The sequence below is a fragment of the Cariama cristata genome, unplaced genomic scaffold, assembly GCF_000690535.1.
Source record: "Cariama cristata isolate BGI_N322 unplaced genomic scaffold, ASM69053v1 scaffold24203, whole genome shotgun sequence".
Classification (NCBI taxonomy): domain Eukaryota; kingdom Metazoa; phylum Chordata; class Aves; order Cariamiformes; family Cariamidae; genus Cariama; species Cariama cristata.
Genome location: NW_009608229.1, coordinates 17092 through 29635, shown reverse-complemented (window position 1 = coordinate 29635; position 12544 = coordinate 17092).

Here is a 12544-nt window from a genome sequence, read left to right as displayed (position 1 = left end):
TCAGGGAAATTACAAATAAGCTAGTTAAAATGCAGACCACACATATTTTTAGTGACTGAGAAATAAATAACTGTAGTTAATAGTTTCCAAGGTATGTTCTGCTAAAAACATACAATTTCCAGTGTATAATACACTTCTCCTATTCCATATATAACACCTACTCTTCTGCTAGTGATATGGAAAATTGGTTCCTGTTGACAGCAGTTCTATTTACTGCCAGTTAAAATCAGGAATTAAAATAGGAAACATTTCCATTCCTTAGTGTATTTTTTTTTGATTACACAAGTTTAAAAATTTATTTTCTTGAAACATGAATAACCACTGTATTAGTGATTAGTAAGATTTAATACTTTTACTTTTGCGTATTCAAGTGATGTGGTTTAACCAAAACCAGGGCATCGAGTTAACACTGTCTTAATATTATCACAGCCACTGTGATAGTCTTTTCCACAAGGGGTTTTGGAGAACGTTATCTGCTAAGAGAGACTGTATCTGAATGGCTAAGTATAAGATTTCACTCAAAACAGCAACGGTGGAAATAAAATTATAAGCAAAGACAAAATACCATGGGGGGAAATCTTGATTTCTGACAGACAGCCTCTGGTTACAGTTTTATGATTTCTGCTGCAAATTCCACATGGAGAGAAGTCAGTCAAACAAGATTACGTTATGTTTGTCCTTGCCCCTAAAGTTAGGGTATAGTTTCAATATATTTGATTTATTTTAGACGAATATGAACCACAAAGACTTTCAGAACAAGGTATTGTGCGTTTCAGTGTAGCAGGCAGCACCTGTTCTGTCTCACAGAATGGCAGCTACCTCTGCAGACTGCAAGTCCCATAAATTTAATGGTGCAGTCTACAGAAAACAGGATCCTAATGGTTATATATCTATAGACAGAGATTCATGGTGCTAGAAAGGCCCATTCAATCATCCAGTTGGACTTTCTATCTATTGAGGGGCTCTTAAATTTCACACTGTAGCCCACAATGCAGGAGTAAATACATAGCTAGTCATCTTTATCGCCTATGGCAATTTGTAATGAGCTTCGGAAACCACACCGGCGGAGCCCGCGGGGCGCACAGGGAGGGACTGCCACAGCTTCTAGGACAGAAGAAGGGCATCAACCAGTATGGATGCTTCTCTCTAAACCCGTTTCTTCCAGCTCCCTTTCTTTGATGTCTTTGCTGCTTTCACAGAAAGCTCTGGGTGTCATGGGCCTGCAACCGTGAAAATTACCGAAATACAGATTGGCTTCTTCTGTAGCCTAACAAGGTGTAGGACTTGAGGCCAGAAGTACTGGGGGGAAAACAGAGTCAGGCACTCTAGGAAGAGAGAGTAAGATGGCAGGTCTGCGTTTCTGATGGTGGGTTTTTTGAGATTCTGATGGCCTTCATTAAGCCTAAACTAATGAAATTAGCATATGCCAATCATAGTAAATAGTAAGGCGAGTAGTATCAACACAGAAGACTTCAGGGAAAATGACTGACTTGAAGGCCAAGAGCTTTAGAGTGTAAATTCTGGCGTTACCACACAAAATATGCCAGGTTTAGAGTGCAGCCAAGAAACGCAGAGTCTTTTGAAGCTGACTTCAGGATGGACCACCGATACATATTCAAAAAATTTGCAGTCATGGTTTACATGTGTGCCTGAGGGCAGGAGCAGATCTTTCCCAACGTGCAGCAATTCATTAGAAATGCACAGACTTGAAGACACTGAGTTGTCGCACCTTGTCTGTATTGCAGAAATGGGACTTAGCAGAACGAGACATGGATATTTGCTTTAAAATGTTGTAGAAACACGCTTTGAAATGCTATACCTTGATGTGTAACATCCTGGAAATGACTACGATTTGCCAAATTCAGCCTCCAGTGCTCAGTTTTTGATTGTCAGGCTTAACTGGCCCACTCTGAATTATACGACCGTCCCTACCAGAGCCAAGTATCTGTGTACTTGAACTCAGAGATGAGCTATTAATTCATAGAGGCGCCTATATTAAATACATATACAGTTTTCTGTCACTACTGTGCCTTTTTCTTCCTATGTTGCATTCATATCCCTCTTTCATTAAGCTTGCTTTCCAGGTAGCTGGTTAAGTTAATGTATTTGTCCTTGGCTCATGCATTAATCTCTGCAAACTATACATTTTGCATACTGCACACCTTGTCATAAATTATTACTTACTTCATAGTATGTATCACTCTGTATTTCTAACCACTCTAAATAAAGGTAAAGCAATGCATCAGCTACTGGTGACTCAGAAGATAATGATGATACAAGGAAAGTATTCACAAACAGAGAAATAATGAAGATTTCTTTTCAATCTAATGGGCATTAGGGAAAATATGTTAAAGTTCAGCAAGTAGTTTGGATTTTAATATACAAGTTTACTAACACAACTCCTAGAGCTGGCCACGAATTCTAAGAGGGATAAGAAAATGTCACTGCGCTATGAGATAAGGACTCACTTAATCATCTCTGTCTTATTCCTTCCTTGGTTCAATTTTCTTTTATTAACACAAGAACAACAGGTTTCTTTAGGTCTTGAAGTACTCTTATTTATTTCCCTTTGCTGAAGTTCAGTTCTGTAGTGAAAAACTAACTGGCTGGGGGTTCACACAGTGTCCGTCATTCCTTGCGATCGGTTGCAGTGATATGAAAGAAAACCAGGAGCTCTTAACATATGCAGTGAGGAAGGTTAGATAGACTTCCTCAGCCCTTCACATAGAAGGCACAGTGCCCCACTCCCTGGGTACAAATTACCCCAGCGTCACTGATCGTTCCTCTGGAGTTGTGGGATCTCACGGTTTGTCCTCATCGGGAAGATAAATTTTCTAGAATCATAGCGTGTTCCAACGGGAAAAACAGATAAACCAATAAAAGCCATTTTCCTATCAGTCTGACTGATTTTATGCCTTTTCATCATCGAGCAAATGGAAAATTACGTTCATCCTAACAGTCTTTTAACCAGGCACACAGTGGTAAAAGGCAAGAGTTGCAAGCAAAGATGTAAAGCTCTCAGGACACCAACCAAAGCCTTTTCTTCTCATCATAGTTGCAATGAGATCTGAAATATGCCTAATGTTCAAATGACTGCTCTCCTGTCTGACTTCTGGTGTGTTACGCTTACACTGCTGTCTGAAGGTTGCCATTTCCCATTTTGTTGAATTCCCAGAAAAATGTTGTTGAATGAATATAGCTCTTGCAGAAATCTGCAGCTGTGGGTCCAGAGGTGCTCAGGTGGTTTCAAAGCAAATTATAAATGTTTGTTAGGAGTGATGCTCAATGCTTTAATTGTGCAATTTTCCTAGTAACAGTAACAAGAACCCACTCAACGCATCAGGTAGGAGAGGAACGTCATGTGAGACCTGCTGCTCTGCAATATCAGTTCCAGGTTTGGTGATGTTCACATCCACTGCGTTATTTTCAAGTCTTTTCTTTTTAACAACACCAGGAATACATCTAGATGCAAGGCGGGTGTATTTAGACAGATGTGGCATGGAATGATACCAGTAAGCTTAATGTTTGGGCAGTGAAAGTTTAGTCCAAAAAACCAAGTGTGAGTCAGTCCTTCCTGAGAGCAGAAGACTTGCTGCAAAGTTGGAGAATGCTACTTATCTGCAAGACGTCTGCCTTGCCGTCTGTTCTGTATTTTCCTGCATTCTCTCTGATATATTGATCTGATACACGGCCGAGGTGTGGGATAAATTTGGCATGCCCTTGCTTCTCACCAGTATTGATGCAGTGGTTTTTCTTATGTTTGGTTTTCTGAAGGAATGGCTGTCCTCAGGAAAGATCTATTTCCTCCTTTTCTTAGTTCAATTTTGGAATAAAATTGAAACTTTATTTTATTCTGTAGATTCTCCCAGATAATTTTTTTATCTCAGAAGTCAATTACATCAGTTAATCATAAAGAATCTGGCAACATTATGTGATGTATGGGTGGGGCAATATATAAATGTCACATCTTGTTGCTGCAGGCTAGAAGGGAAATGATGCTTATAAAATGTGTTTTACAAACTGAACAGGCCAGAGTATTTCTAGGCTGGAGTTTACCAGCAACTTAAGTGCCCTTATCCCTGAAAGTCAGGCAACACATAGGCTGAAATCAGAGTTATGACATTTGTAATTATTTTCAAGCAAATACATGTACCTTCAGGGGAAACACGTAAAGAAAACAAAACCTTAGACAACAAGACTTTTCTTTCCCTCTGTCTTTCAAATGCTTGTCACAGCAAAAGTCTTCTATTGCAAAGACACCAATGAGCCATTAATAAACTAAATGAACAGGTACATGCTTTTATATTATCATGGGGAAAAAAACACATTAATTCCTTGTTGTTGTCCAAGATGTTATCTGCTACAGAAACCTACATTTTAAAGGGCCAGGACAGAAGATTGGACTTGAAGTTGGGTTGAATTTCTGTTACATTGATAACATTAAAGTCCCTTTCCCACTCTTCTTACTGGAAATCTGGTGAGTTCCCAGGAGGGCTGGTTATTGGCAAACCCCTGCTCACGTGAATTTCCTTTCACTTTGTTACCGAACTTCATCTAATTCATGGTGTTTCTATTCTCAAGGGAAACCATTGCCCCCTGAGTGGTTTTCTGGCCTTTTTCTACACTGAAAGCACTTCCCCACCTTTCCACCAGTAAATTTTATTAGCATACATATCCTTTTTAAATCACAGATATTAATGAAAGAAGAAATGGGATCATCATGCAGTGGGCAAGGAGTATGGCAGGGAGATCAAAAACACTCTATTTACAGCCCACAAACTAAAACCCCATCTTTGTTTTCAGTAGCAACAACACTGTTGAACATGAGGGCAAAAGCATGATTGCTAACAGAACTGAGGATCTCAAAAGTAGAATAACGGCTTCTGGGGAAGAAACAAACCCCCAGTGATCTCAATAAAGTGAACCAGATACACTTCATCCCAGAACTGCAATAAGCTCAATAGATTGAGTCACAAGCTGAGCAGTAAGGATTTTTAATACATTTTCAGTTTGGAAAATATTACATGACTGGGAACAGAAAGACAACACCTTTACGGAAGGGGTAAAAATTAATGCACGTTACTGCTGGTCCACCGATCTGACCTCAATAAAGCACTAGAACAGATATTTGAAGTAAGGAAAAGGGGGAGAAAATGAGGTCTACATTTCCTTTAATAGGAACTGAGTTTCAAGATGATAGATTAATATGACTGGACAAAACATCTGTCACAGAATAGCACAGAAAACATTGGAACATATTTTAAGCATCTTACAGGAGCTCTCTTCTACTGTTGCAGATGCCCAGACCACCCAAAGCAACCAGCTTCCACTGAGAAGTAATAAAGCATGAAAAGGAAGTGACCCAAAGACAACGTATCCTCAAATGGGGTTTGCTACAAAACAGATTGCTCAGTGATCGCGGGGTAGGAGTTGCGAGGCAGGCTGGGCATTGCATTTCCATGGTCCTGTCTGAACTACTCATGTCTTGCAGAAGTGAATGGGGAATCTCACCCTCTGCCTCTAAAAGAGCTTACATTACATCTGAAACCCACCCAATAAATCCTTTCTATGTACTTCATGAAATAGGATTGTTAATTCAGCATATGTATGTGAAGTTCATGCTTTTTCCGTGTGCCGTTCCCGCAGAAGAGAAAATATATGACGTACTATGGATTTTGTTGTTTGTTGCTATCAAATCTTGACCAAATAAAATATTCTCAGGGTAGGAGAGTAAAGGTACATCAGCTGTGAACTAGTGATAAGCGTTAAATATCACAACCTCTGTAACTTTCTAGCCCCAGTCAGTACTCTATAGCGTCTGGCTTTACTATCTATAGCTGCTGGATTTCTCTTCAGTATCTTTCCCTCGCTGAAATACTTCAAGCTGCTCAGTGGAAATAAATCTGCACACCAAGGAGGCCTTGCTGGGCATCCTGGGGACTTAATGCCTCAACTACGAAAATGACATTCATACTGTCCTTTTAAAAATATAGGCAGAAAATGTTGCAGAAGATCATCGTGCCATTAATACAAAGTGCCAAAAGCATGATTTTTTAATCCCAAGAAATAATAAAGCAACTGATATATGTTTGGGGGTTTAGCACTTATTTGAGACTAGAGAACTAATATTTTACTTATGTGTGCGGGAAGGAAACAAGCAAAAGCCAGCAGGATTTTTTTTAAAGATACGTGTTTTGGAATGGATCTTCTTAATGTCCTTCTTTCTAAATTACAAGTGTTTAGCTTAGCTGTTTCTTTGCACTTCACAGGTGGCAATTTTTACAAAAGAGATTTGTCATTTTCTTACTATTAGTGTTTGAGTTTGTTTCTTGTCTGTTCAAGCTCAGGTTTAAAATAAAACTAGAAAGATGCAGGTAAACCAAATCACTTAGGCATACAGGGCGATGCATTTCTGGGCCAAGGGCTCCTAATGAAATTAATCCAGATTGTTAATCTCCAGGCATGTGGCCTGTAAAGCAAAGAATGCAGAAAATCAGCCAAAGAAGTCGTACAATCCCGCTGCGCTATCGACAGAGGTGTTGGGCAAGAAAGGAAAGAAAAAAAGCACTGGCTGAAGGGGTATGGGAGCTATCACAGCATTTCTGAGGCAGGGAAGATGGCAAGTTGGAAGGAGCTTCAGCAGCTACACAGAAAGGCTGCTCTTAGGGTGGGTAATAGGATGAAAAGATTAGTATCCATGTCAGTCTGCCCCGGGGAGACGGTGGGATGGGAGGCAGGTCTTCTGCTCGTGTGCAGGGACTGAAGTGGGATCTCTACACTCCCAGCTGAATCACTCAAGGATGACACATTTCAAGAAAATTCATTACCATAGCCACTTCTTCTTATTCATTTCTCTTGTTAAAAATTACTGACAGTAGAAATAATGATCATAACATATGGCTTATGTTACATACTTAAAAAAGATTTGTATGGCACTCATGTTTCCTCCCTCAATATATGTTTGAAGGCCTCGGTCTTGGCTGTTGGATGCAGGGAGAGGTGGAAACTACTGCGACACCAAACTCCTGATTAGCAGTTGACGGCAAATTTCCATTGGATTTTTTCCACTATCACTTAAGCTATGCCTCCTGTGGATCAGTAAAGACATGGAATTGTAGGGCTCTTGATCTTCATCCTGGTAATATACACCTAAAAAGGACTTTAGGCATTGAAAAAAAAAAACTACTTAATTTCCCCACTATTGCTGTATCCATTACTTCAACGCATATTCAGTGGTTTTAGTTGGCTTTTATTTACAGGAACCTTACCAACAACAGTATCCAAATACTTGCTCAATTCCTAGTATTTTTTTTTTTTTGATGGCCTGTGTGGGTATGTGTTGCTCACAAAAATCAACCTATACCACCCAGTTTGAAAGTACTGATCTCCCAAGCATGAATCTAAGCAGTCAGTTGAGTGTGGCTTACTTGGAGTGCTTGTTCTCATGCTTCGGGATTTGTTTGTTTTTTTCATTTTAGTTTACATTTTTATCTGGCAGAATGGGGAAAAGGGAACAAAGCCAGCACAGCACTGCTTGTTAGCTGAAAAAACCCTGCATTTTCCTTCTGGCACTGTAAGAAGGCATCTTTGAGCCCTTGCAGCTTTGCGATTCCCCTAGACCTCTCTCCCTGGGGACACCTGCCCAGTGCATTGCTCCTGCCACCAAGATCTAGAGTTGAATGCAGACTCTTAGAGCTAAGGATGATTTGACTAACCCAGCAGTGGTTGATAACATGTCTAGGCCTAAGAGGCTGAAAATCAGAAGGGGGAAAAAAAACGAAACAAACCCTCATTAATTTTGTGTTGGTGAAATGGCAATCAGCTGAGCAGCGATGACGGCAGCACAGAGAAGGGTTTGTCTACCGGGGCACAGAACTCGAGAAAGGCAGAGGAAAAACCAGGGAAGACCATGGCTTGGGAACCGAGCCGGTGGAGCTGCAACAGCGTACCAAAACCAGGACAAATATGAAAGACAACAGCCCCGCAGCCCTGAATAACTTGGCAGTCAGCATTGTCTTTGTAATCTAAGTCCTTTCCTACTTGATCTGCCTCTGAAGGGCCCTCCTGTCAGGCAGAACAGAGAAGAAAGCCACAGGAGCATGAACCCGTGGCTGCTCTGCTGCCGTGATCACCTGAAGGGTTCAGCCAAACCACAGCGGCTCCGAGGGGTTTTGTGCCGAGAGCCGTCCACGGCCGCTGAACCCAGAAACTCACCCTCACGTCTGCTGAAACTTTGCCCACTAAGTTCTTCTGCAATGCCACCATTTCCTTGTAGACATTTAGGGAAGCTTATATTTAGCTTAGAGATCTTTTTGAAAGTGAGAGTTCATGGCTACCTTGTTGGAACAGTAAAGGTTTCTTTTGAGGGGGAGAAACCTTCACGGTTCCTAATCTCTCTATGTGTGTGATGGGTAGAGGTTTTTATTCTCCTAAATGCTCCTCTAAGGCAGGTGTATTTGGTATTACGGAATGAAACTAATTAGTCATATCTTTTTCCAATACCAGCTACATTATTTCTGCAAAACATAAACCGTATCAGTGCTTAGGATGCATGCAAGTAATACAAGAGTGGTAAAAAGAAAGGGAAAAAAGTATATTTTTCCTATACCTTACTCTCTGGTTTAATAGAAAACACAATCAGTGCTACCACGTACAAGTATAGTATTCCCTGGGTAAAGCAGCACTGTGTTGCATCTACCTATTTATTGCTCAGTACATGAATACTGGCTGGGTCAGTGCCACACAACAGCCGTTCAGGAGCGGTGCAACATTGCCATCATGTGTCCTGCGCTGAGAATTGGTCTATGGTGTCAATACAGATAAGTTATTTTCGACAAAGGACAAAAAAAATTGAGGGTAACTAAGTAATTTCTCCCCAACAAAATACTTCTTTATCATGGACTTAGGTACTGGGAAACACTGCCTGGAGCATTTTGGAACTCTTACGTGATGGTCAGCGAGCCCCACATTGATCTTTTAATCCCGTTTCCCAAACTGAATCACATATCTGCTCTCACCCCTTTAATCTTGCTTGTCAAAGAGAAACCCAACTTTTTAGTTAGCGACCTTTCTTCTCTCCTTTTGCCAGCTTTCCCTTAAACCCTGCCCATCATCCGTTAGTCTCTCAAGGGAGTCAGCCAGCTAGCAGCACACCTGGGAGTCTCTCGGTCTGTTGTTCTTGTGGGGCTGATTTGACTTAGGAATTAATGATCCCAGGCCTAAGTGCAAAATTCAAGAACTGAAACAAATCAGGGTTGGTTTTTTTTTTTTTTTCTAAAAATACTGTCTCTAATATTTGGGCTGAAACTGTCAAGTAGCATCTTCCCTAGAGTAACCCAGTGAAAATCACATTCCAATTCCAATGGGAATGACTAACCATACATGATTGCATTTATGCATCAGTGACATTTTCAATCATCTTTGACACATTCTTCCAGTTTTCAGAGGGGTTAGGTCTTGGCTAACAGTACTAACAGAGTTCCCAAATCATCTATCTTTGCCTTTCGACAAGATGAGAATGTATTTTTTTCCCCTTCTTGATGAAGAAGGCTAAACATTAAAAATAGAACCTTAATGCGAACAAAATACAGCAGTGTGCATGTATATTATTTTTTTGCTATTTTTCACTTGGGAGAACTAAAAAAGTACATAAATGTATGGCATCTGTGATGACAGAAAGAACACATTTAAGCAACAAAAAAGGAAAAAGGTTGGTTTTGAGTAATCTCTGTTGATGGGAAGGTAGAAGGCTACATTGGACCATTTGTGCCACAGATGCAAAAAGTAAATATGCGTTTGTACCAGCAGCATGGAAAACAAATACATTTGTTTTCTCAAATGCATTTACTGACTGCACTCATTCAATTAAGCCTGATCATCACAGTCAAGGTCACCGAAGCTACAGTCCCCAGTTGGTCCAAAAGACTGGCAGCAACCAGCTGGGACTAGGGAAAGGGCAGGTACTGAGTTGGCCCTTTCAACGTACTGGCTCCCTCAGTGAGCCACAAGCAAACTAGGAACCTATCCTCGAGAAAGTCAGTCTTTACTGAATTAAGCAGTGCAAATCGCACCTCTCTATCTAATGCCAGGCCACGTCATGCAGTCATTCTGGTCACCGGCTTTGCCATTCTGGTCAACGCTAAATATTTTTACTGGTGCCTAAGCCTATAGAGTGCACCTGACAACACTCCTTGCATACTGATGTTTTCCAGGCCAATTCTGTCACTATTCAAAATGCTAGTTATTAAATCTAAGATTTCTAATTAAATTACAATTTTAAATAATGCAGAATGCCCCAGCTCAGAACATACAGGTCCTGTGGTACAGCACTCACAGACACGATTCTCTGAAATTCATTTCTAGCAGAGATTCGCCTTCCCGTTGCTGCAAGAAAGCTTCCTCTCCCATCTCGAGTCTTTCCTTAAGCAGAGTTACTAGCTCCCTTTTAGAAACAAATCTCTCACCACTTGGCCCTTCTCTACGAAATCAGAAAGAACGGAGAGCATGCAATGAGAGTATTGTTCCTCACTTGCACAGGTTTTTATTTTTCATGGTTTATGGCCTTGGGATATTAGAAAAATGTGTGGTAACATTTTAGCTGAGTTTAGCCAGCTATGAGTGAATTCATAAGAGCAATTCTCTGGTGGTGGACTCTTTCCTTATTATTCAGATTCTACAACTCACCAGGAAAGACCCAGCAGATCTCAGTGCAGGCACAGTGCAGGCGAATACATTCCCAACAGGCAAGATTCATCAGGGAAAGTAAAGTGACCCAGTTGTACTAGTTTGGCAACACAAGAAAATGTACATTCTCAACACTGATAAATCAAGAAGATTCTTACTATTTTTTTCAACAATATAATGTAACATTATTAATGATACAATAACACACATTATTTGTAAAAAAAATAAATAGAATGTGTTATTTCTTCTTATATTTAGAACATTTGGAATAAAAGTGCCATTTAAAAATCCTATTCTCAGCAAACACAACAAATGTAATTGTTTTCAGCTAAGAGCTTGAGGGAAAAATTGGTTTAAGAAGCAGCTAGTGCAGCAGGTACTGTAGATGCTACTACAAATTTGCTATCAATAGCTCATAGCTGCACAAGAGTTTGAGGATCATCTGTCAGTACACGACAAACACAGAATCCCTCCCAGTCCTCCTTTCAGTCCAGGACCAACAGAAAATAAGTCTGAAGCCTGAATGTTCCCAAAGTAGGGGCTGTCCTAGGGTTTGGGGGTCTGGTTCAATCCCCAGTGTGGGTACAGGCTCTGAAGTTTAGCTCAGATTCCTCCAAATTTTTGATCAGAGGAGACATTTCAGACTCTTCACCAAAACTGGCTTTTTGTTTACTGTGTTTAGCCTCTCTTCTATATAAAAGGTCCTACCAACTTTTATGTCCCATGCTCTGCAATGAACGGATAATTGCGTCAACCCAGCAAGAGCGTGACTCACTAAGTGAGCAATATCCATTTTCAACAGGACAAAAATAATCGGTGTACGGGTCTAGGCCCACTTAATTGTTCCATGATACAATTTAGCACTGCTAGAGCATGTATAAAATTAATTAAAAGGCTTTCCTTCCTGTCAAAGGTATAATCAAGGCAATTTGTTTCCAAATATAATCAAGAAACTATGCAAGGAAAGCTTAGCAATATGAGCTATTTTTTCATGTGGAAAGTAAATTGACTTTCTATCATTTTTCCCCTCTGGGATTCAAATGAAGCTTTAAAACAGTTGTTGTTCTTCTATGTGTAATTGGTCCACTTGAACTTTTAGAGGTTACCTGAAACTAGACCAGCAAAGTACTTTTTTTCTCCCCTTCTTCTGACAGATTGTATCAACCATCATTAAAAAAAGAATGACCTAGAGGTCACAGAAAACTCCAGCGTGCTTAAAACAATTAACATTTAAAACAGAGAAACTTTACTGTGAGGCAGCAATCAGTTTCCTGTCCTGTTGAATACAGCGGCAAACACCTTTCTGAATGTTGATAAGATAGGGGTGGTTTGAAGAAACACAGATTTTCGTCTCCTCAGTGCTTGGCACCAGAAGTAAAATTCCATCTGGAAAAGAAAGGTTGGAGAAGGTGAACTGAAAAGCAAAATCGAACACTCCGTTAAACCAACAAGTGGTAATCAGTCTAGGTGTTGGTACTCTCCGCTCCCCTTTGGGGAGGACAGGGTGAGGCAGGGTTCCATGTAGGAACAGAAAAGAAAGAAAAATTACATTCTCCTCCAGGGAGCTTCTTGGTGAGCTGGAGCTCCCTGGCAGTGTCCCAGAGAATTGGTGGCAGCAGCATCCAAGAGCCCAACTACAAGAGCCAGCGGTGAGCATCCCTGTGTTTGCTCTGTTGGTTCTGATAGAGCTACAGTGGGACAGAAGCATCAAGAGGAATTTATAGTAACTGAGTTTTGTTCCATGCTTTGGGTAATACAAATGCTTCATAAAAATACGGGCTTAACTCACTACACATCTATTCAAATTGACAAGTGGCCAACCACAGGGTTTCAATGGCCTCTTCAGCTCTCAGTACAGAAA